Below are 25,746 nucleotides of genomic sequence, written 5' to 3'. Positions count from 1 at the left end.
TATCACATGCTTATAGCTAATTAGGCTGACACCAGACTGGACTGCTCTACTTACAAAGTTTGACTCCTTTCTTAATTTTGGTGAATTCTTGATCTTTGTAACATCTAGTGGCAATGGGTTTGACAGTATTCATATGGTGAAAAAATATTGTAACTTTAATTTTAACCTTATTGAATGTTCTCTTGCGTATTAGAATAGAAGCAAAGAATTCACATTGTACCTCCTCTATGCTTGATATTTTATTTACTGCTTTCACAAGTTGCAGACTTACAAATCCATCTGTCAATATCTTTACTACATCAAAGCCACAGGAAATTCTAGGTTTGAAACTGCAACAACTTTTTCTGTGGCATTAGTTGTTATGAATGGATATGAGATCTTGAATATTTAGCAGTATACTCCTTGTACATATTTCTCTTCATTCTGTTTTTATCATTTAGGAGTCCTTTGTAATTCGTTTCCATAGATAGAGTCAAGAGTTTCTTATGCAATGAAACTTCCCATTGCTGTTGCTTTCAGTCCAAGAAATAAGAATACAGAAAAGCTATATAACAGAAGCAGAAAGAAAAATAAAACTACCAGAGCATTAAACTGTGGACTGCATTTATGCAGATAATCAAAACTGATATGGAAGTTCCAAGGCTGAAGATAACTCATACCCTGTTTCATGCACTACTTAGTGGCTCATATAAACATGCCTCTTCAACTGCAATAATGTTGTCAGTTCAGAAACAATTAATAATATTGGCATCCTTTTTCTTGGTCACAGCCCGAAAGATTAAGGTGGACATAAACCAGAAATGCTCACACGATGGCTAAACAATGTTCACACCTGTGGTGAACATCCTTGGTCTGCTATTACTGACTCAAAGGCTGCTTTCTTTCTAGAGAATATCAGTTCCAGGGCAATAAACCCAGGATTTCATGAGTTCAATATTTTTTAATGATTTTTTAAAATAATGATTTAAAATTGAAAACAAAAATGGATTGTATTGAATTAATACCATAGCTACAACAGGCTATTTGCTGTGGGCAAGAGTATTAGGAAAAAAAAATGAAATATGAACCCTTTGGATCACTTCAGATGAGAATATAGTGAATATATGCATTACTATACATGCGATTTCATACAAAAGGAATATAAAAAATTCCACTGCCAAAAAATGTGATATTTTCTCTAACCATTTCAACTCAAAGAATGTTTTACATATGAACCAAAACTGGAAAGCTCTTGCCAAAAGCTTTCTGGTCTTTTTACTGGCTCTGTGATTGCAGTTCCAAGCCTAAAATTCAGAGTGGTTACATGTCACTGAATTTTTGATGTGCTGATTTCAGACTGGCCCTATTTTGAGAAGGATGTCTTTTGTGCAACTTTTGAGATAAAACATATGCAGATAAGCCCTTTTGGGAGATGTATGCACTGATGGAGTGATCAGTCAACATTCATTTTGTGGCTGGTTACGGTACTAATTTCTGCATTAAGACCAAATTCTTGTTTAAATTCAGTGTTTCAGGCAGCATTCATACACTGACTCACTGAATGTTAAATGCAAGGTTAATTTGAAAGCAAATGATAAATCTTCATAAATTCACTCTCATTCTGCATTCTCATCCTACATTTCCTACCAAATCCTTCCTGGGGTTTTATAGCTTTCTGTTTGTTTAAAAACATTTGTATACAGAATGTTGCAATTATCTGTTGGCTGGAGCAGGTCTTTAGGTCTTCTTTCTTTGTGCTAGTGGTAGCCGTCCCCTCCATGTATCACTTAGTGAGAATACGACTTTGGATTGAGAATGTCAGGGAAAACTAAAATAATTAACTTTCAGTTTAAATCCTAACATACATTACCAGTTTATAATTCCAGCTATTTTGGTGGAGTAAAATCATCTTTCTTTTACTTCCTGAGGCTGAATATCCCAAAAATAATTGCTTAAACCTCTGTCTGAAGGATGATGTTCACAGCTCCATTTATGAATCATCTTTATTATCTCTGCTTAATGGGTTTGAGGGTGCCTTGGATTCTCTTATATTGCTTTAAATCCCATCCATTCTCTTTCTAGACTCAGCAGTGATAAACAGCTAGAGGCAATAATCGGGTATTCAGTCCTTTCGTACACCCTTCCTAACCTTCACATTCCATGGACAGTCTGCATGCACTGCAAATTGCAGCCAAATGGATGCAGTCAAACTAACAGGCAGGAGACATGAAACTTCCCCAGCACCACTCTGACAAACAGGAGCTGTTCCTTCTCTCAGCAGAGAGAAGTCTCATGCAGTCTCTTTTATTTACTGTTCTTTGTTCCCTTAAAGGTCATTTCTTTTTACACATGATTTGTTATTCCCGTCTGCATCGCGTGTGTTTCCTTTGGAAATGACCTATTTATAATCATAATAATGCATTCCACTTACATATTATTGTCCAGTAACGGGATGCTTTGGGCTTTAACAGCACTGCTTCTTTCACTTCCCGACCCACAACTATTGAGGCATGCCATTATATTAAGCTATAACATATATTCCTCTTTAATACCCTGTTGTTTGACCAGCTTTAGATAAACTGCATGCATTACCTGATTGCTTATATGTTCAAGGATAATCTCATGAACTCGATGCTGTCTCAGAGTGGACTGCAGTATCTGCCAGGAAATATAAACCATGGAAAAATATTGACTTGATAGCATCCTGATTCCCAGATGTTGTGATTTTAAACATTTAGATTTTCTTCTAAACAGCAACAATGTGATTTGAAAAGAATCCTAGGAATTTCAGCAATTGAAGAGGTGTCAGGCAAATTTGTCTTCAAAATTTTTACTGAAGAGGTGGGAAAGTGTTATGGATCCAAAAAATCTCTATAGTAAGAGAGCATGCTAGTCTGGTATATAAAATACTGACTATTATATGAGGTATTTGGGTAAGGTAGAATATAGTGGTAATTTCATTTTCTTTTTCTTTCCTAAACCACTTTTTTAAAATTTTAATATTTTCAAACAGGGGTAGAAATGAAGTCATTGCTCTTATCAGAGAAAGGAGGAAAAGAGAAGTTATTTGCAGGACTCTGAAGTGGTACTGAGAGATACTAAAGCTTCACGGATGTATTTTGAGAACACAAGATTTAAACACAAGAGAGTACCAAGATGGGTCACTTGGAATGAGCTGTCATTCCATTTGTACCATCAGTTCAGAACAAACATGTAAAAAACCCCGCAGGTTAACATTTCCCCTTTTTCATCTATTTTTGAAGAGGAATCAACACATTATACAATATTTTTATTTGTGTCTTATTGAACTAACTGAGTTATACATTTCCAAAAGAAACAGTATTCAAATTATAAAGAAATTTTTTTTCTCATCATCTTACTGGCATATTTCTCACTGGATTTATTTCTATCATTGAAATGCTTTTACATACTACAGACTCTTTTTATATCTAGTTGTTTTTGTACAAGCAGCTAAAACAAACAAACAAACAAAAATAAAAGTACTTTTGAGATGGAAAGATTTTAGGAAGAGCCCACAGGAAGAAAAGACCCATTAAGATATATTTTACAAAAGTAGCATTTTGAATCAACAAGGATACTTGAGCAAAAAAAAAATAGATGCAAAATATTTTTAAACAGTGAAGAACCTGGACTCTTCTAACTCATTTCAAGTGTTTCCTGTCCATTCTTCATGTAATATAAGAAACAGATCGTGTACCGCTAATTTCAGACTACTCCATTATTCTGCCCCTTAAGGGTGAATAGGCTACTAAAGCAGAAAGGACTTTAGTTTATGAAGTGTCAAGTATTTCCCTCTCCTTGAACATAAAATCCTCAGATAAGATCTTTGAAGGCAAGCATAAAGCTCTCTATTCATGCATCTTGTACAGCTTGTTGGCTCATGATAAAATATTATCTAAAAATTTCCCCATTTTAATGTGCCTATATACACTTTTATGCTATGATGGCTTTCTTTAGAGTTTGGATATCCTCTGCATTACTAAATATATTGGGCTTGCTATCTTCTCAATTCCCAGCATCTGAAACCTTCGCAGTCTCAACTGTCACATGCTTTTCATAAAAACAAATAATCTACTCTATTCCCAGTTTTTGTACATGTTCTCTTGTAGATATTTCAAAGGCTAGTCTCTTTTGGTAAGATGTAGAAACTCTGTTTTGCAAATTTTGCCTCCAATTTTTAGTTCCTTTACATATTTGGATGAAGAGGCCCCATGTGGCCTTATACTTCTCTTGTACGGCCCAGAAGAATGAGAATTGTTTATAGTCTTGCTTCTTGATTTCCCCATAGTGAGGCTGTAGAAAGACCTGGACCTAGAACCACACTCCTTCTCTACACCCTAGAAGTTTTCATAAATGAAGAATGAGAACAGATTTGTCATTTTAATATTGAGCCTATTTTTCTCTGCCTGTCTCCTCTGGAGTATGTTGTCAAATCATTTGCTTCCATTTTGGGACCTGGAAAAAGACATACCTAGTTTGAGCTGCAATCAAAACCTGAATCTTTCTGAATTTCTGAGTAACAGATTACCTCAACACTTGCCTTTCTCCAAGTTGTCTCCTGGTTCTTGGACCATTCAGCATCCTTCTCTCCTTTGCATTCATCTGCTTGTGAGGTGCAAAATCTGTAGTCAGAAGTCCCCAATTTCAATCTCTTTGCATTCCTCTCTCGACTATTATCCACCCTATTTAGAGAAGGCAAACTTTTTAGAATTTGAAAATCTATGACTGAGGCCTGTTTTGAAAATAAAAGTAAAGAAAAATATATTAAAAAATATACTTATATTTCTCCAGAATGAGCTAACAAAATATTAACACAAAAACAGTAGTGGAACACCTGTTGCCTTTCAGAGGATATTAGTCACATCACCAAAAGAAGAAGAAGGAAAGAAGTTCATTCCCAAAGGAAATTGACACTTAGTGGTGTTGGGGAGAAAATAAATTGTTTGAAAACATTAATGGCATTATTATTTTAATTTTTAAATTGAGGTTTCTGAACACAAATTACTTATGAATCTGGCTATGTCCCTTACAATGAGTTAAAAGTAAACTTCTAGAAATTTCGCACCAGACGTTAGAAGTCTCCTAGTGCATGTTTCAGTGATAATTAAAACCAATGATATATTGATAGATTTTTATGGGACATTGGGATAAGAATCATGAGCAAAAAGGAAATGAAGGATGAAAGAAATATTTTGCGATCACTAAGACATAATTACTGTGTATGAGGATGTAAGACACATTGTCCCACATGATTTTCCTAAATATCAAGGAGCTCATAGAAACACTCTGCTCTCCTCTACACTTGTGACAAAATATTTTGCATTTTCAAAGTCAGAAACAAAGAAATATCTTTATAAAATTACTGAAGTGCACAAAGGAAATTTTTTTTTGTCTCTGTATGTCCTGAGCAGCATGACAAAAAAACAATAAAAAGTATATATAATGCAAAACCAAGCTAAAAATGCTACCACTTCCTACAAATCATGCTACAACTATTACTGTGCTTTGGCTTGTGAAATATACTGATCAGTTATCTGATTTTCCTCCAGAATGCATTGATTTCTCTTAAAGACATCTTCTAAAAGATGTAAAAAACTTTCCAGCCAGTTACACTTCAAAATGCTTATTAAAAGCTCTGATTTCAATTGTACTGTTAGTCAGCCTTGTCTTCCAGAAAAGGAGCAAATGCCAAACAAGTCCACTTGCTTGCTTACTTACTTGAAGGGAAAAGGGGCTAAGGAGAAGTAAAAATATGCTTGTCCCTAACTAAGGAGAAGAAAGCTAACAGGTCATTGGTCACAAATTGCTGGATCCGTTTATTTGCCTGATAATGGTCCATCTAATCTGTTTTGGCTCTAGAATAAAGGCCAAAAAAAGACCCAGATAATAAGGATTTCTTTGTGACAAAAAATTCATACTTTTGACAAAAGATTCATACATACTTCTTTCATTTTATTGGTGTTTGTCTTGTTTCCATTCTCTTTATCTTCTGGCTTGCCTTGTCTGGAAAAATCAGCAACTTCGAAAAAAAATACCTAGGGACAGCTGCACTTCCCAAGAAGTGACATCATAATATGTCTAGGACATATTATGATAAGAATCCTTCACCTTGTGCTTCCTAGACGGCAGGAATTGTAGGAAGCTAATTTTTACTCCTTTCCTCATTATCTTCAAGTTTTATTGATATTTCAAGCTCTTAGAAATAAAAGCATCATTCTAATCATTGTTCTACCTAATAGCTGAAAAAAAAAAGTTCCCATACTGACTGTCAGTCCAGAAGGCACGTCTTTTGCACTGTGAGGCAAGGAGCTCCTACTGATTCTACTGATAATGTAGGAAGGAATTTCTTGTAGAACAATTTGGAATACCCATTTGTTTTGCAAGGAAAAACAACTCGATTTCAAAGGTCTTTTCCAACCTAGTTTATTCTGTGATTATTGTGTGAAAACTATTCTGCTTCTATTCCTCCTAAAAGTTTTTAAGCATACTTCACGTAGAATTATATAGTTATTGCTCTGTGCAGGTACAAGACACAGTTCTACATGTTAGGTACAATTTGACACAAACTATGATGATGATGACCTCCTGCTCAACCTTCGTCACAGGTCTTAGCCAAATTACTTCCAGTTATGTAAATACAGTCAAAGTCAATGGAAATGCTTAAAAAATCAAGAAAGTGAAGAAACGTACTTGTACTGCCAAAAAAATTTGTAGGAGTGAAGAAATAAACCAGAGCTGTAAACTTAACTCCTTTGATGGCTTTTGGCACATTCATTATTTAACAAGGCTTTGAAACAAATGCTTCTATTGCTGTTTAAACAATTAAATAATTTTGAAACTTTTTCAGCTCCCTTATACGATGTAGGCTTCTCACCTGCTTGTCTGAGGCCTATAATCTATTTTAAGAGCCTTATTCACTTCGAGTATTCTATGTGTTAGCAGAATGATGCATATTACATTTGGAATTAATTATGAGCTGGAAAAAATAGTAAGAAAAAGTCTCTCATCATGAAGAGAATAATTGTAAGATCTTAAAGAAGGACATAAGGCTCTTTTGCAAGATTTTTAGCTTTTGAACTAAAAATACAGTTACACTTTTGTCCTATTTTTACCCTAAAATGACACTGAAAGATTTTTATTAATAAAAAGTAAGAGATTACACAGACATAATATCACAGAGCTGTTATTTAAGAATTAACCATTTATTAAACAATACATTCCCTTTCAACGCTACATATGTACATAATTAATTTATACAGGGATTTACCTGAAAAGAATAGTCTTTGAAGATAAGTATTTTTTAATTGATGGTACTTTTAAAGGGATGTAACATTTTAAATTAAATTACATTAAATGCTTTTGTGTTTACTCTGCATTAAACCCTATTTTATTTATTGTCATCTTCCCAGCATGGTCTCATCATGGTTGAAGAGGGCTGCTAATGCTATTTATATTATGCTGCACTGTCCTCTAATTGACCTTGTTTGTGCAACGGAATGGCTGCTTTTCTCAAGCTGCCAGCTCTTTATTGCTGCATTTTGACCATGCACTAGTGGCTCTTTGTGCTGCTTTTGAGTTCAAGAATCAATACTGCATTCCCCACAGCCAATAAAGGAAGCTGACAGCATGAATTAACCGAGTGTAGCCAGTTGCATGGAGGGCCATTGTCTTTAAGGAAAATCCGGACGATTACAAGCCTCCATTGCTTAGTGGAGATTTTAATGCAAAGCGCGAGGTTGCTGTAATTTAATTTTGGCCTGCTGCTCTGACACACTCCCCTTTTCTATTGCTTCATGGAGTCCAAGCTATTAATGGCTGCAGACCAAAACACATAGGGAGACAAAGGCAAATAGTCACAGTCACACAGTAACAGCAGTTACTCCTGATTTAACAGCAATTTTTCATTTGCATTTAGTGGAATTGACAGAAACTCTTTTTTTTTTTCCTTCTCAGACTTTTCCCTGTTGAATTCATACATGTAAAATAAGCCAAATGAAAGCAAAACATTCAAACAACAGAACCACAATGTGGTGGTATGTCTTGAACTGACACCTAAAGGAAGTTTGCACATGGGGCAAAACTGGAAATGTATGCAATGCCCAGGGCTCTCTCCCATCTAGTCTTACTGAATCATCTAGTAAGGGATGCTACTTAGCTACAGCTGCTGCAAAGTGTTGCAAAGAAGTATGCACAAAAAAAGGCGTGGTAAGGAAATGTAAAGTTAACAGTAGGAGTTCTTCTTTTAAGAGCAGAATGAAATAACTTTTTATTTTAAAAAGAGTAATGGCTTTTATTCAAGATGCTTTGATATTGAAAACTGTAGTTCTTTATGACAGATAGTATTGTTGATTTAAATTGATTCAAGCTCAGTTATTCAAAAGGACATGTGTTATGTACAAACCATTTAACTCAAGCTTTTAACTTGTTTTCTCTGTTGACAGTAGTATGAGAGATTGTCTGAGAGATAATCTTTCTAAAGCAATGCCTGAAAAGTTTTATCCACTTATAACTTCTATAAAAAAAAAGCTCTTGATTCCTACTGCCTGTTTACCTGACATATAAATGTCTCAGGAATTTACCTGAAATAAAAAGTTGAGGCTAAGTTTAATTCAAAGGATATTTCTTCTAGACCATGGGTCATGGAAAAAAACGCAATGCTTTTATCTCTTTTGCCATTGGCCATCTTGGCCATCAAAGAATTAATCACCTTTTTCCTCTACAGCCAGTGTACAGTAAGGAAACATTTCAGGAGGATGAACCACCCCATCCCAAAGTAGAAATTAGAGACAGCTGATGGACTATGATCAGGAGATATCTGTTAGCTAAGTTAACTTTTAGGGTTGCAAAACACGGGGAATTAAACCCCAGACTAGCTTTTTTTAAATTATGCATTGCGATAAAGGGAGTGAAGAAAATAATAGTCAAGAGCTTGGCTAGGTATTTCTTTATTCTTACTGACGCTGCTTCAAAGGTGTGTGAACAGAACGACACACAAATAAAGGCGGGGTGCATAAGAGGTGTTGGGGCTTACAAAAGGCATGTTTCCTGCCAAAATGCAATACCCCAGGGGACTTACTCCATCAGTAAAGCCAAGAGATGGGAACTTAAAACACCCTGAAAAGAAGAAAGTTATTCTCTTCATCCTGGAGATGGAAGCTAAGAGTTATCTTACATTTTAGGCGATACTCATGAATGCCCAGGATAATTTTCTCTGAACCCCCATATTTAAGGGTCTTTTGCTAACTTCTCTTTAACTGTTCCATGACCTTCTCATCTTGCAGTCATGTGTCACAGCTCTTTCTCTCTGAAAACACACATAAATTTACCTTTCAAGAGAGCCTTCTTGACAGACCATATTTTGCACATATTCACAGAGAAAGGCATAAATAATCCTAAATTTTTTTCCTAATGTGGAAAGTTTAAAAATTACCAACTCTGAATTCAATTTTTCCACAGTATAAACATCTTATTTAACCTATAATAGAGATGAAAAACTAACAAAAAAAAAAACCCAAAAAAAAACCAACAAAAAACACCCAAGGTAAAAAAAGCATTTTGGAATGACCCACTAGTGGTCATTATCCCTTGTACTGCAAAATGATGAAAATGAAAATCAGTGGATCTATGAAAAAAATGATTGATAGATACAAGGAATAGTTAAGCACTGTAAGGGAAAGTACCAAGGGGGCAATAAATATAATCTAGGCAGACAAGCTGACTCATGGGGAGGAACTCAATTCTGTATGTAACATGGGTTTGACCCAGCTCCAGCCAGCAATAATTAAAATTGTATGACTGACACGAGAAGAATCAGATGTGGACCCTAAAATACTTTGTTGCTCACTGAGAAGGCATGTTGAACTACTAGCCAAGTTCAGCACTAAAGTACCCAAATATATCTCCCCTAGACTAAAAAGAAAGCTACTTGGGTTTATTACTGAATGGCAGAACATGGCGTCAAGCTGTTGAAAAATATCATCAGTCACAAATTATCAAAAGCTACCCCTATTCACAGAAGATTATTTTCCCAGATTCTCCCAGAAGATTATTTTTAATTAACTTATTAACTTAAAAAGATATTTAAGACTTCGTAAAAATGTTGACAACTAGGAAGTTTGGAATCATTAGCAAGATCCAGTTTTCAGGTAGAAACAAGGGTAGAGCACACCTAGCTTAACTTTGAAAATAATATATTGTTAGGATTAAAACCAGAAAATCATATAGAACTAAGTAGAACTAAGGTAAACTGAATTTGCATTCTTCAGTTCAAAAGAAGAGTTGCTTTGATACCACTGTGGTGTATTTACTGTACATATACATGTTCCTGGGAATAAATGTTTATTAAAATTTTACTTCTCTCTTCTTTTTTTTCAATTGCATGCTTTTTCCAACAGTTAGATTTTCAGTAGTGAATCCAAGAGCACTTTATGTATAAAAATAAAGTTGAGATTTCAAAGGGAAAAATGAATATAGAATTTGGCAAAACAGCAATTTTATAAATGCCAGTAGTCATCATTAAATTCTGTACATTTAATAGGATGGTCATTTCTCTTTCTGCCACTAATGAGAGTTGAATCAATTACTATGTTTGCATGCATCACAGAATATACAGTAACTCAAGCAGTGTTTATTTTTAAATCACAAGCAAATTAAAATCTATATTTTGCAGATGTGTTTATTTGTTACTTCTTGAAACCTTTGAAGTTAATTTTAGCTAATGAGGCTAAAAAGGTATTGCTACTGCTATTGTTTTAGCCTTTTTACCTATCTCACAAATATTGATTTTGCTTAGTATGCTAAATACAGTATAAATAGGCAGAAACAGATCCCACCACACATGCTGTACCATTTCAGTGAGTACAAATACTACTTAGTAGAAAGCTGGGAAAAAAATTGGTACATAATTAATACGTAATTACAAATTTTTTTAATTGCCAAGAGTAGCAAAGGTCCTTGTCTATCCTTCAAAACTACATAATTCGTCTAATTTTGAGAATCAATGCAGTTCATTTTTTCAAAACCTGAAAGGAGTGTGGCAAGTATGGTATGTGTGAAAGGGATCCTTCTCTCAATAAGCAACTGCCTAGAAAAAATACTTTAGACTTTTTTGATTAAGCTTTTAGGTGTCTATCTTCAGAACCCAGCAACTGAAATTTTTTTATCTGACCTAGGTCGGATAACTACTTTAATATTTAAATTATTATTATTATTGTTGTTGTTGTTGTTGTCGCTGTTGTTGTTGTTGTAGTAGTTGTTGTTGTTGTTATTAGTAATAGTAATAGTAATAATAATAGTAATAGTAATAGTAATAGTAATAGTAATAGTAATAGTAATAATGGTGTTGGAATCTTCTCCCAAGCAAAAGCTAAGGCTTTATCACATAGATAAAAGTGATTTCTTATTTAATGACTTCTCTGTCAAGGTAGATGAGAAGCACATGTTATGCATATCAAATGTCTATTTTCTTGAAATAATTTATAGGATGTATAAAAAGGTTACTCACTTCACTTGCTACCAAAATGGATATGCAAGGTAGCCATATGGTGTGAGTAATACTTTTAGAACAGTTTTTAGGAAGGGGAAAGAAGAATATCTTATCATATAAAAGCCATGTAGAACCTAGGAAAAGAGAATATGATCAACTCATTTAGAATTTGGAGAGCATATTAGGGTTAACACCTCTAATGATAACTGCCACTTGAGCTTTCATAATCAAATGCTTCAATTTGAGGTCTCATCTGAAAGGCAGATCACATAGATAATAGTCTGAAACTCTTTAATTGCCTTGTATAACAATACACATTTTTAAGTAAGTGAATGCATTACAGCTTTGACTTTTGTTCTGATCATTTTGTGTTACAAATAGAAGCACACCCATCGTTCTTCTCATTGGTTAGAAATTTTAATGTTGGTGCATAGGATATTCATTCTGCATAATTTCTTTTACTTGTAATAGGAAATGTCTGGTTATGCCTTTTACACTGAGAAGAGAACTGAAGCCATTGTCCTTGAAAAGACTGCCTTTGCTTTGGGAAAAAAAACTGTCAGTGTGAACTGGCATTCATGTCCTTTGCAAACTACAAAGCAAAATAATGTGTTCGAAAAGAATGTATCTCAATGACCAGTGTCCACTTCTGACATTTTATGTTAATAAAATGTCTTGTACACAGCTCTTATTTACACCTCAGTGAGTTACCACAAATGTGTTAACGTCAGGAAAGTTACTCCAGATTTACATCTGCAAAAATGAATTTGTCTCTATGTGGGGACATAGAGCTGATGTTATGTAGCCTCTCATCAGAGGTTTTGGAGCCTGTACAGAAGCAATGTTGAGAAGCAAACGAAAAGGTAGGTGAGCAAAGGCTGTCCTTTTAAGACAGTGGCAAGTCTAGCAAGCTGTCGCTAATAGAAAAGCTCTAATACTAGTGCTGTTTGTTGACTTGTGCAGTGGAGAGCCAGCCACCTTTTTCTGAGTGTTTTTGTGCCAAATGAAGATGCTGCCACCTACTTCTTGAGATGGTGTGAGATTTAATTAATAGTGTTCTAAAGCACCACATGAATCTTATTGCTGCTGGAATTTGTCCACTGCATACACTTGGTATTTTGAATCAGATACAAGTGCTCTGTATCCATATTTCCAATATTAAAGGAAACATATTATTACAGAGAAGGTAACAAGTATTAACAGTTTGGGGAGTGTGTCTCATTGATTTATGGAGGTATCATGTGCCTTTCCATGGACTTAAAATTTCATCCTTACACTGCTTACATCCATCCAATTAATGATGGAAAGCATATGGCTTTGCCTTTAAACACTGGCACAAGTTTCAGTCATATAGGTTGTGAGTCACAGATGATATCCAGTTTTAGAAGAATGATGACATCAGCAAACTAAGGATTCCTTTTGGAGGAGCAGAGGAGGGCATGGGGGCAGCATGGCCCTGGCTGAATCTTACTAGGAGGAACTTTTCCAAAGGCAGTGCACAAGGAAATGTCTGAGGGAGCATGCAATATTCAAAGTATTGGGACCATCAAGGGTGTTTGAGGGGACAGAAAATGTATAAAATCTATTTTGTAAACCAGAAAAACAAAGGCCATAATAATCCCAATCCCAAAATAAAGGGACTTCTACCCCAAATAGTTCCATTCAGAGCAGACTGCAACTTTGGAGAGATGGAAAGGTAGAACTAAACTGGTGCCTGCACTTGGCCAACCAGCCTGAAGAGAGACACACACTGCAAGACTGTATGGTTTTGCTTGTGCTAATCAAAGTACAAAAACAATTATGAATTAATACATCATAAACAATGTTACAAACCATTCAGGTTTGTAAAATACAATATAGCCTTAATTTCTAAATGAAGTTAGTTAAGTTAATAAAAACTTAATTTCTTCAACAAACTTTCTACTGTAAAAATGAAACCAATGTTTCTATTAAATGATTAGTTTTCCAGGCAACAGATAAAATCTATAATACAAAAAGCTGATATTAACAATGTGCAGTGGCTTTTTGCCTTGCTTGGTCTTCCAGAAATTATTTTTTGCATTTTAAGGGAGCCTATTGCCCTTAATGATTTTGGTTTGCATTAGATCATGTAGTATTGATTTTAATATTTTTCCTCATGACTTTGAGCCAAATTCTGTAATCTTGCCTTTTTTATTAAATACTTGTGGACATCCCTCTTGAGCTAAAACATCATGTGGTCACTTGGTTTCTGAGGTTTTTAATAATGCATTTTAAACACAGAATATGTTTGACTGGAGAATTCTTTTGTGCCACCATTTTGTTATTGCCTTTTGAAGGCAGAAAAAAACCCTATCAATATTTTATTGAATATAACGATCTGTGCAGTTTTTGTCTGTGAATATGCAAGGCAATGAACCAGAGTTGTCTGAGAAAGACTGATGTCAATGCTGTCAAAACCAATGCAGCACCTCCAAATACAGGCAGTGAAATGTAGAGCAGAAAGCTCACTCAAACAGTTTTTCATTGAAGAGTGTGCAGTTTTCAGGCTCGCCTTAACCCCATGCTGCCTGCCAAGAGCACCTGGGAAAAAATGAAAGACATTTTCAAAAACAAAGCAGGTCTTTCTAAGAACATTTTAAATAAGTTTTCATGATCTGCCAAAGCTGCAGAACAAGAGTAAAATCTACTGGATGGAAAGAGCCCAGTGATATATACTGACTAAATATTTTTGTGCTGTTACCTGGAAAAAAAAAGTGAAATTTTCAGGTTTTTTAAGACAAAGGTAGAAAAAATCAGATGACATTAAATATTGATTTAGAACCTTCGTGCTCATCATTCAAATCTGAAAATATGAACCTTCTCTTCTTTAACCAGAGTGTAAGTCAGTAATTCAGGCTGTAATTCTGATTCTATGTGTTCACCTTATTGCATTGCATTCAACAACAAAGAACAGATAGGGTATTTACACTGCATATACAATGCATAACAACTCTCTGTCTTGAAAAGCTGATTATTTACAGCTTCAGTCCTTATTCATGTGCTTAATTTTATAGACTTGAGTTGCACTGGTAAAAGGAATGTCTACCTCCATCTTTGACAGATAAAGGCCCAATTCTATGGATAATAACAAGGTGAGTGCTTAAGCAATAAAGGTAAGAGTTAAGAAAAGAGCAGGGCTCTAACAGAAAGACATTGCAGACACCGTTAGGTGCATAATCAAGTTTTATAAAATCCTAAAGCCATCAAACACCTGAGATGAAGAATCTTAAGAAATCAACACAAGTTTATTGCTGCACAGTCTGTGATTTTACATCCAACCAGTACCTGGTTGCACATCTGGATGAGAGAGAAGAAAGTGCAGTTTAAAAAGGAAATCATATACCAGGGAGGATTGAAATTAACTATGACAGAAGAAAAATATGTAACAATGATGCAGAACTGTAATTCATGCAACATGACCTAATTATTTTAAAGGAAATGCTAGCAGCATTTTAAAAGCCTGTGGAAACACAATTGTTAAAATTTAATGCTGGTGTTTGCATGTATCAGAATTTATGGAAATTTCAGTGAAATTTTCACTTCTGTTTCATCCAGGTCAACTCTGAAACAAGACTGTGACCTCAGTAGGGTAATCCAACTTAATAAAAATTTTAAGTAAAATAAATAAGTAATGCCAAGTCATAGCTTATTTGCAGGACATCAATCATACATTTGTAACTTGTGGATTAAATAAGTACAAGGAATAAAAAATAACTTGAGGCCCAGCAGAATTCAACATATTATATTTGTTCTATTAATTTATTTTGTGAACACAGCGTATTTTCTCAGCCTAACCCAGAAATGACCTGGTATCCATCCACAGGTGCAATACAATTCAGCAAGATACATTTTTCAGGGTCCTTTTTAACAATAAATGAGTAGAAAATGTCCACAATATCACCTTTAGTAAAGTGTCCTCTCTGCAGAGATGTCCTTCATAGTTTGGCAAGATTCAACTCTTCTGATACCAACAAGAAACTGGTATGAAGAGCCAATTCACCAGGAGCTCTCTGACTTTTCTCTTCATGCTCTGCACAGACCTGCGGGACCTCCCTGCTCTGTGTAGGTGACAAATTTTAGTGTCTGCAGTGAAAGGGGCAGCACATTGAAAGAATCACTGTATCTGCCCCTCAGCTACCTGTAATTCCTTTTTGTGACCGTAGGAGAAAGTAAATTTGGTTGCTAAGGTTATCACTAAGTTATGGGCAGCGGCTCATGAACCAAATCTTGCTTTCATAGAAAAGACCTCTACAGACATCTGGATCACTCTTAACTCCTCAGGCTGGCATAGCAGTGGGATATGACACTGACTTTCCACTTGAATTTGTTGCATTGCGCTACATAGCTTATTTAGTTATATTTTGCACTGGGTGATTGGAATTTGCACTGAGTAGTTTTTATATTGGACTAAGTGTTTTGTTTGTGTCACATAGTTTGTTCTGCACACTCCTTCTCCTCCAAGGTCCAGTGGTGGTGGTCTTACCCCAAATTACTTCCTCTCCTCGCCCCTCCCATCAGTTGCATCCCATTGGCTATGGCCTCTCTCCTCTGCCCCCCACCCCCTGGGTTTAAAATCCCCCACCACAAGACCTTTGACTTCTTTTTTCCTCTGGGAGACCCCTTTACTCCCTGGAGGTATTCCACAATAAAGTTGTGGGATGTTCATCCTGAGAAGAAGAGCGCCTCACGTCTTACCTTTGTTCTTGCCAGTGAAGTCAGGGTCCAGAGCCAGCCAGGGAACCCCACAAAGGCTCTCATAATGGCAGAACTTGAATGATTCCTACCCAGCAAACAGAGCTAGGAAAAGAGGTTGTCGGGGAGGGAAGGAGAGCCCACAGTATGCAAGGACATCACAATATGCCATTTTCCTATTGCCTGAATATTGAGATGGAATAAGGCTTGGAGGAGAACTGCTTCTCATTTCTACTACTTCTGTGACATTATGAGAGCTCTTCGTGGAACTGTTTACTGGATTTTATGCTCTGAGGTTGTTTTCATCCATCATCTAGTACCTAATAGCCATCTGAGATGACCATGTCTAGCACCACATGGTAAAAGGACACTGTGATGCCCATTGCCTCCCCTGATGACACTCGAATGATCATGCCCTCCTCTCAACCTGAAGAGAAAATGTCCTTGCAGGATAGAAATGAATGTGACTCCTTGTGCCATGGCACCAAATAAAGTCAGTGACGAACCTTTGTTCTGCACAGAGAGAGCAAATAATTAGGTAGTAAACATCATTGTGACTTCCTCCTGACCCAGAATAATCCAAACACTTCAGCTGAAGGAGAACTCTTCCCAAAATTGCAACACTAATGATATGAGCTAAATATTGATACATATATGTACAGCTTGTCCCTCTGCATACCCAACTGATGCCATTTTGGGTTTTGCCTTTTTTTCTTATACATTCTCTGTATTCTTTACAGAGAATGTATTCTTTACATGTTTTTGTAGCCTATTGTATTAGTGGCTAGTTTTCCCAATAATTTTCCATGCCCTTTCCCTAGGCAGAAAGACAAATCAACCTGTAGGGCCCCTATCCTGTCTTGGTTCTCTCTGGCTAACAAGGTCAATAACAACTCTTTGAGACACATTTTCATAAACAAAGTACAGATAGTACCAAGAGGGAGGTCCAGAGAAAAGGCATGATCTGGGGGGGAATTGCATCACCACTTGTCCTCCTAACTTGTGCTTTTTGTCAATTATGATAATTTGCCAAACTTATAAAACTGTATTCACCCCTATGGGAGTGGGCTTTTGCAGACATTCTTTCATAACTCCCCCTGAAGCTGTAATAGAGATCCACTTTTATATTACCTCCTAAATTAATATTATCTGGAAAGTGTGTATTGTTTCATTTCAAGGTTGAAAAAGGCATCACAACCCTCCTTTGGCACAGGAAACAGTGAATGTCATCCAAAGAGCAATGCCATGCAAGACAACACCACAGGGCTGTGTCTCCTCAGAGGTGGGAAACTACTTTAAAATCTTCAAAGACAAGTTTTGCCCTCTGTTTAGTGAATTTGAATTTGACCAATTATAAATAAAATGGAAGAAATAAAAGGAACATGAGGACCCTTTAACTTGGACCTTACAGTGGCATCCTTCACTGAACTCACCTAGTAAGCTGGCATTACTGCTGAAATACACTGACCTGTCTCCTTCCACTCAATATCTGTGACAACACCTTTCCATTATTCACCCTTAGGGCTGTATTTAACTAATGGAGAGAGTTTTAGTGCTCCTGACACTGAGAGACAGATACCCATGGCTATAGTCAGTCTTGGAGTAGCAACTGTCCATGAATTCTGGCTCCAGTGTATGGGTCAGTTAGCATCAGCTTACAGATTTCTGAGCTTTAATTTATTTATGGAGGCCAAATTACTTCAGCAGGAGTTGCAGCTATTCAACACTTCTCAAATCAGGCAATTTTATTTAGGACCCTAGAGAAAGGAGTCAGTGTCTGGATTTTAAGCAGAGAGGTTTTTGTCAGTTGAAAATTAAACCGGTGGTGCAATTTAAGCAAGAATTTTATTCTTGGCTCCACAGTTTTCTGCGAAACATACTTAGGTCTAACCTGTACCACACCACAGTCTTTGGGCTTTCTTGACTTAACATTGCCAGATTAAAGCTAATTTACACCAGTTGTGTGGTAAACATGTTTTACAAAGGGAACCAGATTAAATCCGTGGTGCACCAAGACAGTGCCTGCCATTTGCTGAATGCACTGTGCCATGCTGACAGTGGCAGGGGTCAGCAGAGCATCAATGGTATGGAATTACAGCATGTTGAATCAGGGTCCTCATTGCTTTGCCAATGAATCAGCTTTTGAGAGGAAATATGTGGCCCACATTTCCCAAAGCATAGTCTCTCTGGTATTTGCAGCTCTGGAAGAATTGTTGAGTTTAGCAATTTAGTCATGATTAATCCTGCAGGCAAATATACGCAATCAGAACGATAAAATCACTTAGGTTGGAAAATATGTTCAAGATCATCAAGTGCAACTGTTAACTTAATGCTGCCAAGTCCACCACTAAGCCATGTCCCTAAGTACCACATCTACAGATCTTTTAAAAATCTCCAGGGATGATGGCTTTGACACTTCCCTGGGAAGCCTGTTTCAATTTGTGGCAACCCTTTCAGTGAAGAAATCTTTCTCATATCCAACCTACCCCTCCCCTGATGCAACCATTTCCTCTTGCAATTTCTTCCTACTTGGGAGAAGAGGCCCACCCCCACTTGGCCACAACCTCTGTTCAGGTAGCTGTAGTGAAGATAAGTTCTCCCTGAGCCCTCTTTTCTCCAGACTAAACACTTGCAGCTCCCTCAGCTGGTCCTCATGAGATTTGTGCTCCAGCCCCTCTCTAGATCCATCGTCCTTCTTTGGACATGCTCCAGCACCCCAATGCCTTTCTCTCTAGTGAGGTGCCCAGAACTGAACACAGGGATCAAGGTGCAGCCTCAGCACTGCCGAGTACAGGGGGACAATCACTGCCTGGTCCTGCTGGCCACACTACTCCAGATCCAGGCCAGGATGCCATGGGTCTTCTTGGTCCCCTAGGCACATGCTGACTCACTATTCAGCCAGCACCCCCAGTGCCTTTTCCACTGGGAAGCTTTCCAGTCACTCTTGTTCAAACTTGTAGTTCTGCCTGGGGTTGTTGTGACCCGAGTTCCGAGCCTGGCACTCGTTGCCTTGCTGGATCTTATACAGCCTTGGCCCATCAATCCAGCTTGTCCAGATCCCTCTGCAGAGCCTTCCTGCCCTCCAGCAGATCAACACTCCCATCCAACTTTGTGTCATCTGCAAATTGATTGAGGGTGCACTCAATCTCATTGTCCTGATCATTGATAAAGATATTAAACAGAACTGGGCCCAAGACTGAGCCCCAGGGAACACCTGTCTGCCAACTGGATATAACTCCACATTATCATTCTCTGGGTCCAGCCATCCAGACACTCTTTACCCAGTGAAATTTGCATCCTTCCAAGCCATGAGCAGCCAGTTTCTCCTGCAGAGCTCTGGAAATCCATGTGAGGGGAAACCAGAATACAAGACACAAGCTCCAAACTGTTAACCTTTCTCACTTCGCTCCTGATGTTTTCCTGATTTTTATTTTTCTGATAAAACTGTGTTGCAGATAAGTCTCTGTCTTCTTATTATTGCTGTTACAATGTGAAAACAACATAGATAAATCATGTTTGTATGTTTTAACTGACCTAAAGATTCATTCATCTTTGTGGAAATTATTACATACACTTATGTGCACACATACCTCAACTAGTTTAAAAATCTTTCCAAATAAAATCTGGAGAGAAAGAACTTTCCTCTTTATACATTTAGAAACAGGCTCATTTTTCTTCCCAATTATACCAACTACACAAAGAAGCAATAAGTCTCAGAAGATTTGTCACAAATCCTCCAAGTCCGTGACACCAGTTTCAAAGGAAACCATTGGTTCCCTTCAAAGCAGTAGTCTGCAGCTGCCTGATAAAAGGCCACAACCCAGTACAAGGTAATCATTAGGCAGACATTATTATTATTTTCCTAATTAGCCAAAAATCATTGGATTTCCTGTGGCTTCTTCCTGCTGAGCAATCATTTGATCTTGCTTATGTTGACAAACATACAAGTCACCAATTGTGCCTCAATTATCATTTGACAAGGACAATGTTTTCTTCTTCTTGTGTGAAGAAAAGACTAAGAACAAGAAAATAGCCAAGAAGATTCAGAATATAACTGTCCTTTCTTTTCACTTCAACTGAACTGGTGACAAACCCCACCAAATGAACAAGACGTGCAGAGAGCTATGAAGTCACTGTTCAGATCCGGGGGGGGAGTGTTAATGTAAAATTCTACAGTGAGCCTCACGTAAAATAGACTGAAAATATTTCTGCGACAAGTGAAATGTAGAGAACTCTGTGTTCCCAAAAAGAAACCCCACAGCATTCCCCCTGCAACACTGTCTAACTGTCAAAATGTGGCTAAATTTAACAAAGAGCGCTCAGAGCTGAAAAAAAAAATATTTTGTGAAATGTAAAGAGTGAGATAAATTTGTACAATTCAAATCCCCAAATTTAGTTTGAAAAGCATTTCAAAATTCAGTTCCCTACATAGAGAGTATTTTTTTTAACTAAGTGCAGGAAAATCTGGCATAAGGATGTGTATATGTGGAAGTATATTTATAGTTATTGATAGTGATGGGTATGAAATATTTTTGGTCTAGATATTTCTCCTTCAGTAAGCTGGTCTTCAGGCTGCTCAGACAATGTTTAAAAAAACCAAAGTAGACTGCTTTACCAGTTCCTGAATATAAAACCAAGCACTGTATTGTTTCTAAGGGAGCTCCAGCATGTTTCTCAAAATTTCTTCTTGGTTGTTGCATACTGCAGCTTTTTTACTTGGCAATTTAGCATATCACAGCATTTTTTAAAATTCATTTTATGAATTAGTATTACCATCCCTCCAGGGAAGAAATAAAAATGGAATGCTGATATGAAGAGAAAATAATCACAGGAAGCATGTAGGAATAAGAAAAAACATTTTAAAAGGTATAAAATTGTTAATTTTTGGTATGGATAATTTAGAGGCAGACAGACAAGTATGTTGCTTGGTTTCTATATATGACTTAAAATAGGTAAGGCAAGCTGCTGAATTTGTGGTATTAACATTGTGTCAAGAAAACTTCTATGTCAACCTTTAGCATCGTTATATTAAAGAGTTTTCATTATCAAAAAAAAAATTAAAAACAAGAACAGACAGGGGTGTGTGTGAAAAATAATGCATTCTACCACTTTCATAGAAAAGGACAAATATTTCATTATTAAGTCTAGTGAAAAAAAAAAAAAACAGATTGAAGTGCATCTTCACTATTCACTTAAACATATATTTTTTTCCCAGGGAGATAATAGTGATTGCCTTACTCTTTTATTTACAGGCAGTTTAAATTGCCTCTCAAAATACAGTTTATAGGTTGAATGATCTCAGATACTTTGTGAAATTACAGATGTGCTCTTTTTATTGAGGCTTACATATCCTGCAGCAACAACCCTACCATCTCTTTGCAGCTTGCTGTACTATTGCTAATAACTTAGAAACAGACATGCCAGTTTTAATTTTAAAGAGACTGTATTTTTTCCTCTGCTTTCATAAATCAATCTTGTACTGCAGTGTTGTCACTCCTTTAAATAGGTCAGGAAAAAGTATGTCCTTAATTCACCTCATGCAGCCTGATTGCTGATCACCAATAACTTTATTAGCTGCACCACGAGAAATTATTTGGTTCAATAGATGTAAACATGACCAACTACATCGAAAGCATCAAAGTCAAGAGGATTCTTCCTTCTCCCTAAATTCCCTGGAGCCAGAACAGCCTGTCAGGGGACTGTGCTCCCAGCTCAGGGCACCCTGTCCCCTCTGCCTTCAGCAAATTATTTGTCACAAGAAAGGATCTGGTGCTGAAATTTTTAAAGGAGCTATGACAACAATCTGAATTTAAGTACAAATACAGGAGTCATTGCCAAACAGAATATTTAGGGCTCTGACTAAGCAAACTCCAGAGGAATCATAGCCACCGAACCCAGCAAACAACCTGCACTGACAGGATTTCCTCTTTGACTGTTTGAGAAAGTGGGCACTTTTAAAGAACTTGGCATTTGCAAGGGCATTCCTAATAGTGCACAGGCATTCAATTCAGGGATGCAAGGATTTTTTTCCCCCTCAAAATGCATTTAATTAAGGAATGTTTTAAACAAAAAAATGAGGAAGGCTCACTCTGTATCTTCATTGTTTTCCTTTCTCAGGCAAAACCTGGCTTGCAGAAATGATGACATTTAATCACAGCTTCTCCACTAAGCACGTGTGATAAAGCTGAGCTCAATGAAACATGCAGACACTATATAGGAATATTTATAGGTGGACTGGCTTGGTTTACTCTATCCATCCTTCACATCTTCTGCACATTTGTTTCTTGTACAATGGGCTGCATTGAGAAACCTTGATAAAGCACTTAAGGCCTGGTACAGCTGCTCGCAGAAACCCAACTTCAGCTCTGCATAGGGGAGTCTGTGTGGGCACTTAATTTTTAAATTTTCTCAGGCAAGTATTTGGTTTGGAATGGTTTCCTACACTCACCCAAGGCAAAGAAAGAGTATTGTGGGGTGGAGCTGAACATCAATAGTTGAGCAGTGAATGACAGACATTAAGTGCTCACCATGACATCAGAGAACAAAAAATCCATAATTGTTTCAGTTAATTAAATATATGCAACAATTAGTTTAAGAAAATAACAGTTTGGTTATAAAGACTTTGCTATCTATTTTTTGGAATAAATTATTAATTTCAGATTATTATCCCCTATGAGAGCAGATATAGACATTATCGTTTGTTAAAAGGAAAAAAAAAAAGTCAAAGAAAAAACCATATAAATAAGTATAAAATATAAATAACTTTTCTGACTCAAACAAAACTAAAACCTTATCTGCTGTGCCTCACCACAAGATTATTCATTTGTATTTTTTCCAGGTAATGCCACAATTTCATTGTTACAAAGACAAAATGATGACAAAATGATTGTATATAAGGAGTAAGGTTCAGGAAAATGCACATGAATCTCCTTCTGGTTTTGATTGTACTGTGAAATTCTACATTTCTCACTTTTGTTTTTGTTTTAGAACCTTACTGACTTTTTAAAGATTTCCCATCACCTCATGCATAGAGACTTTGACAGAGGTAGTTCAGAATGTCAAGAACACCAAGTTCCTAAAACAACAGAATTATGCATCTTAAATATGGTTGAATTTAAGAATGCCAGAAGGACATGAAAGCTCTGTTTCTATCTTGCCTGACAAAGAATAAAATTGATAGCTTGGATGAATGCAGCATAGCCACAAAGGACGATCAGAGTAAATCTATAATGGGATGAAATTCAGTGAGAGTAATAAAGGGGTCACAGAGGTTTGAAGGAAATGAGAAATAACTTGATTTGTTTTTGAATCTATAATGCTATTAAAAAAAAAAAATGCATGTTTACTCTTGTATCACTTTATCTGATATTACTATAGCTGTTAAACTATCCTTCCTAACATTGCAATGACACATATTACAAGTATGTCATTGCAAACAAAAGAAAATTATTTTATATATTTATCCTAATTTCCAAAAACAGTCTACCCTATTCCTCTATAGAAATAGAGGAATCAAAGGAATGGCAGATGGTCATATCAAAACATAAGGTATTTACCATAGGTGGATTTTTATTCTCCACATACATTTGTTTTCCACCCACAATGAAGGCACAGGATATCTGGACATCTCTGAGCTTGGAGTGCCACATTTGCTTCCTGAAGCAGGACAGAATTGTTGTCAGAGCCCTTGGCAGCCAGTAAACACCCTGCAACAAGAGTTCAGTGTCAAAACTGCAGCTGTCAAAACCCCCAAAAATCTCTGTCCCACACCCCAAGGCAGTTTTGTTGAGCCTAATTTTCCACACATAACCCTGACCTGTAGCAGGGGCACATCCATGGGTACCTCAGCTTGTGAGCACATTCCTCTTCCCCAGGGCCCTGCCTGCACATCATGGGCATGTCACAGGCATCATGGCATCCCTGGTTATCCTCACTGGGCCTGAGATCAACCACCCTGTCCCAGACTCAGCCCACCCTCAGGGAGATGCCCAGGGCTGGGCTTCCCTGGTGCCTTCCAGTTTTCTCGCTCTGACAGGAATGATATGGGATGGGCTGCCAGGGCCTGCCTTGCCACAACAGAGAACTCCCAGTGCTCCCCAGGAAGACCACAGTGCCCAGAGTGCCCCCGCACAATTGCATTGTAGAAAATTTGGGCGTTGAGGGTTTCAAGGGAGGTGATTCTCCCCATCTACTCTGCTTTGATGACACCCCACCTGGAGAGCTGCATCCAGCTCTGGAGGGACCAACAACACGAGGGATGTGGACCTGCTGGAATGAGTCCAGAGGAAGACCCCAAAGATGATCAGATGTCTGGAGCACCTCACCTATGAGGGAGGGCTCAGAGAGTTGGGGTCTCAGCCTGGAAAAGAGAAGGTGCTAAGGAGACCATATAGAAGCCCTCCAGTACCGAAAGAGGCTGCAAGAGACCTGGAGAGGGACTGTTTACAAGGCACGCAGTGACAGGAGAAAGGGCAATGACTTTAAACTGAAGCAGGATAGATTTGGGTTATGTATTAGGAAGAAATTTCTCCCTGCAAGGGTGGTGAGACATTGGAACAGGTTTCCCAGAGAGGTTGAGGGTGTCCCACCCCTGTCAATATTCAAGGGCAGGTTGGATAGGGCCTTGACAAACCTGGTCCCATGGAAAGTGTCCCTGCCCATGGCGGGGGTTCAGAACTAGATAAATTTTAAGGTTCCTTCCAACCCAAATTGTTCTGTGATTCTATGAAATGTCAGCTGAAGACACAGCCAGGATGTGCATGTAATGGTAACCCCAACACTCCCAATGCTGTTGGCATCAAGGCCTGCAAGTGCCTACAATACAAAATGTACTTTTCACTGGGCTGGATATAGGACTTTCTGTCAGCTCAGACAGAGACTGACTATCCTCTCTTTCCATTTTGAAGACAGACAACACAGACAATGCCTTTTGGTGGCCTGCCCCCCTTTCCCAGACTCTCTTCCAGCACAGTGCTGTACTCTGCTGGCTCACTTCTGCCATCAAACTGTGCATGGGAGAGACGGAGCAGACCCTGAATCCTGAACAAGGAGCCACCAGACTCCTTCCTTCCCTCAGCAGCACCTGAGCCACCCAAGCCAGGTCTGGGACCAAACATGCACCAGTTCTGCACGACTGAAACAGCAGAGTGATATAAATCCCAATGAATGTGTTGTGCTTGTGCAATCACACATTAGAAGAACACCTGAAGAAATATGGAGTTTCAGAATACCAGTGCTCACTGCCTGCTTTTAGTCTCTTTTTTAAAATAAGTCACTGTGCTCATACTATGCAATGTAATTAGACAGGAAAAAAGTGATTGTCAGACACAACAGTTTACTACCTTGTAGAAAAAACATGAGTTGGACAAAATACAATTCATCTCTTTTCTGTTGTGTTTTCTCTGCTGATTTTTCAACAGAAGTCCAGGATTAGTTTAACAGACATGTGAGATATTGCCCATTACCCACCAGCTGGAAAGGACCAAAGCATTCAGCAACTGGTACAAAAGTGTATTCAGACACAATATGCACAAATGTACATTTATTTA

This window comes from Taeniopygia guttata, chromosome 2 (genome assembly GCF_048771995.1).
Source record: "Taeniopygia guttata chromosome 2, bTaeGut7.mat, whole genome shotgun sequence".
NCBI lineage: Eukaryota > Metazoa > Chordata > Aves > Passeriformes > Estrildidae > Taeniopygia > Taeniopygia guttata.
This window is presented reverse-complemented; position numbering follows the sequence as displayed.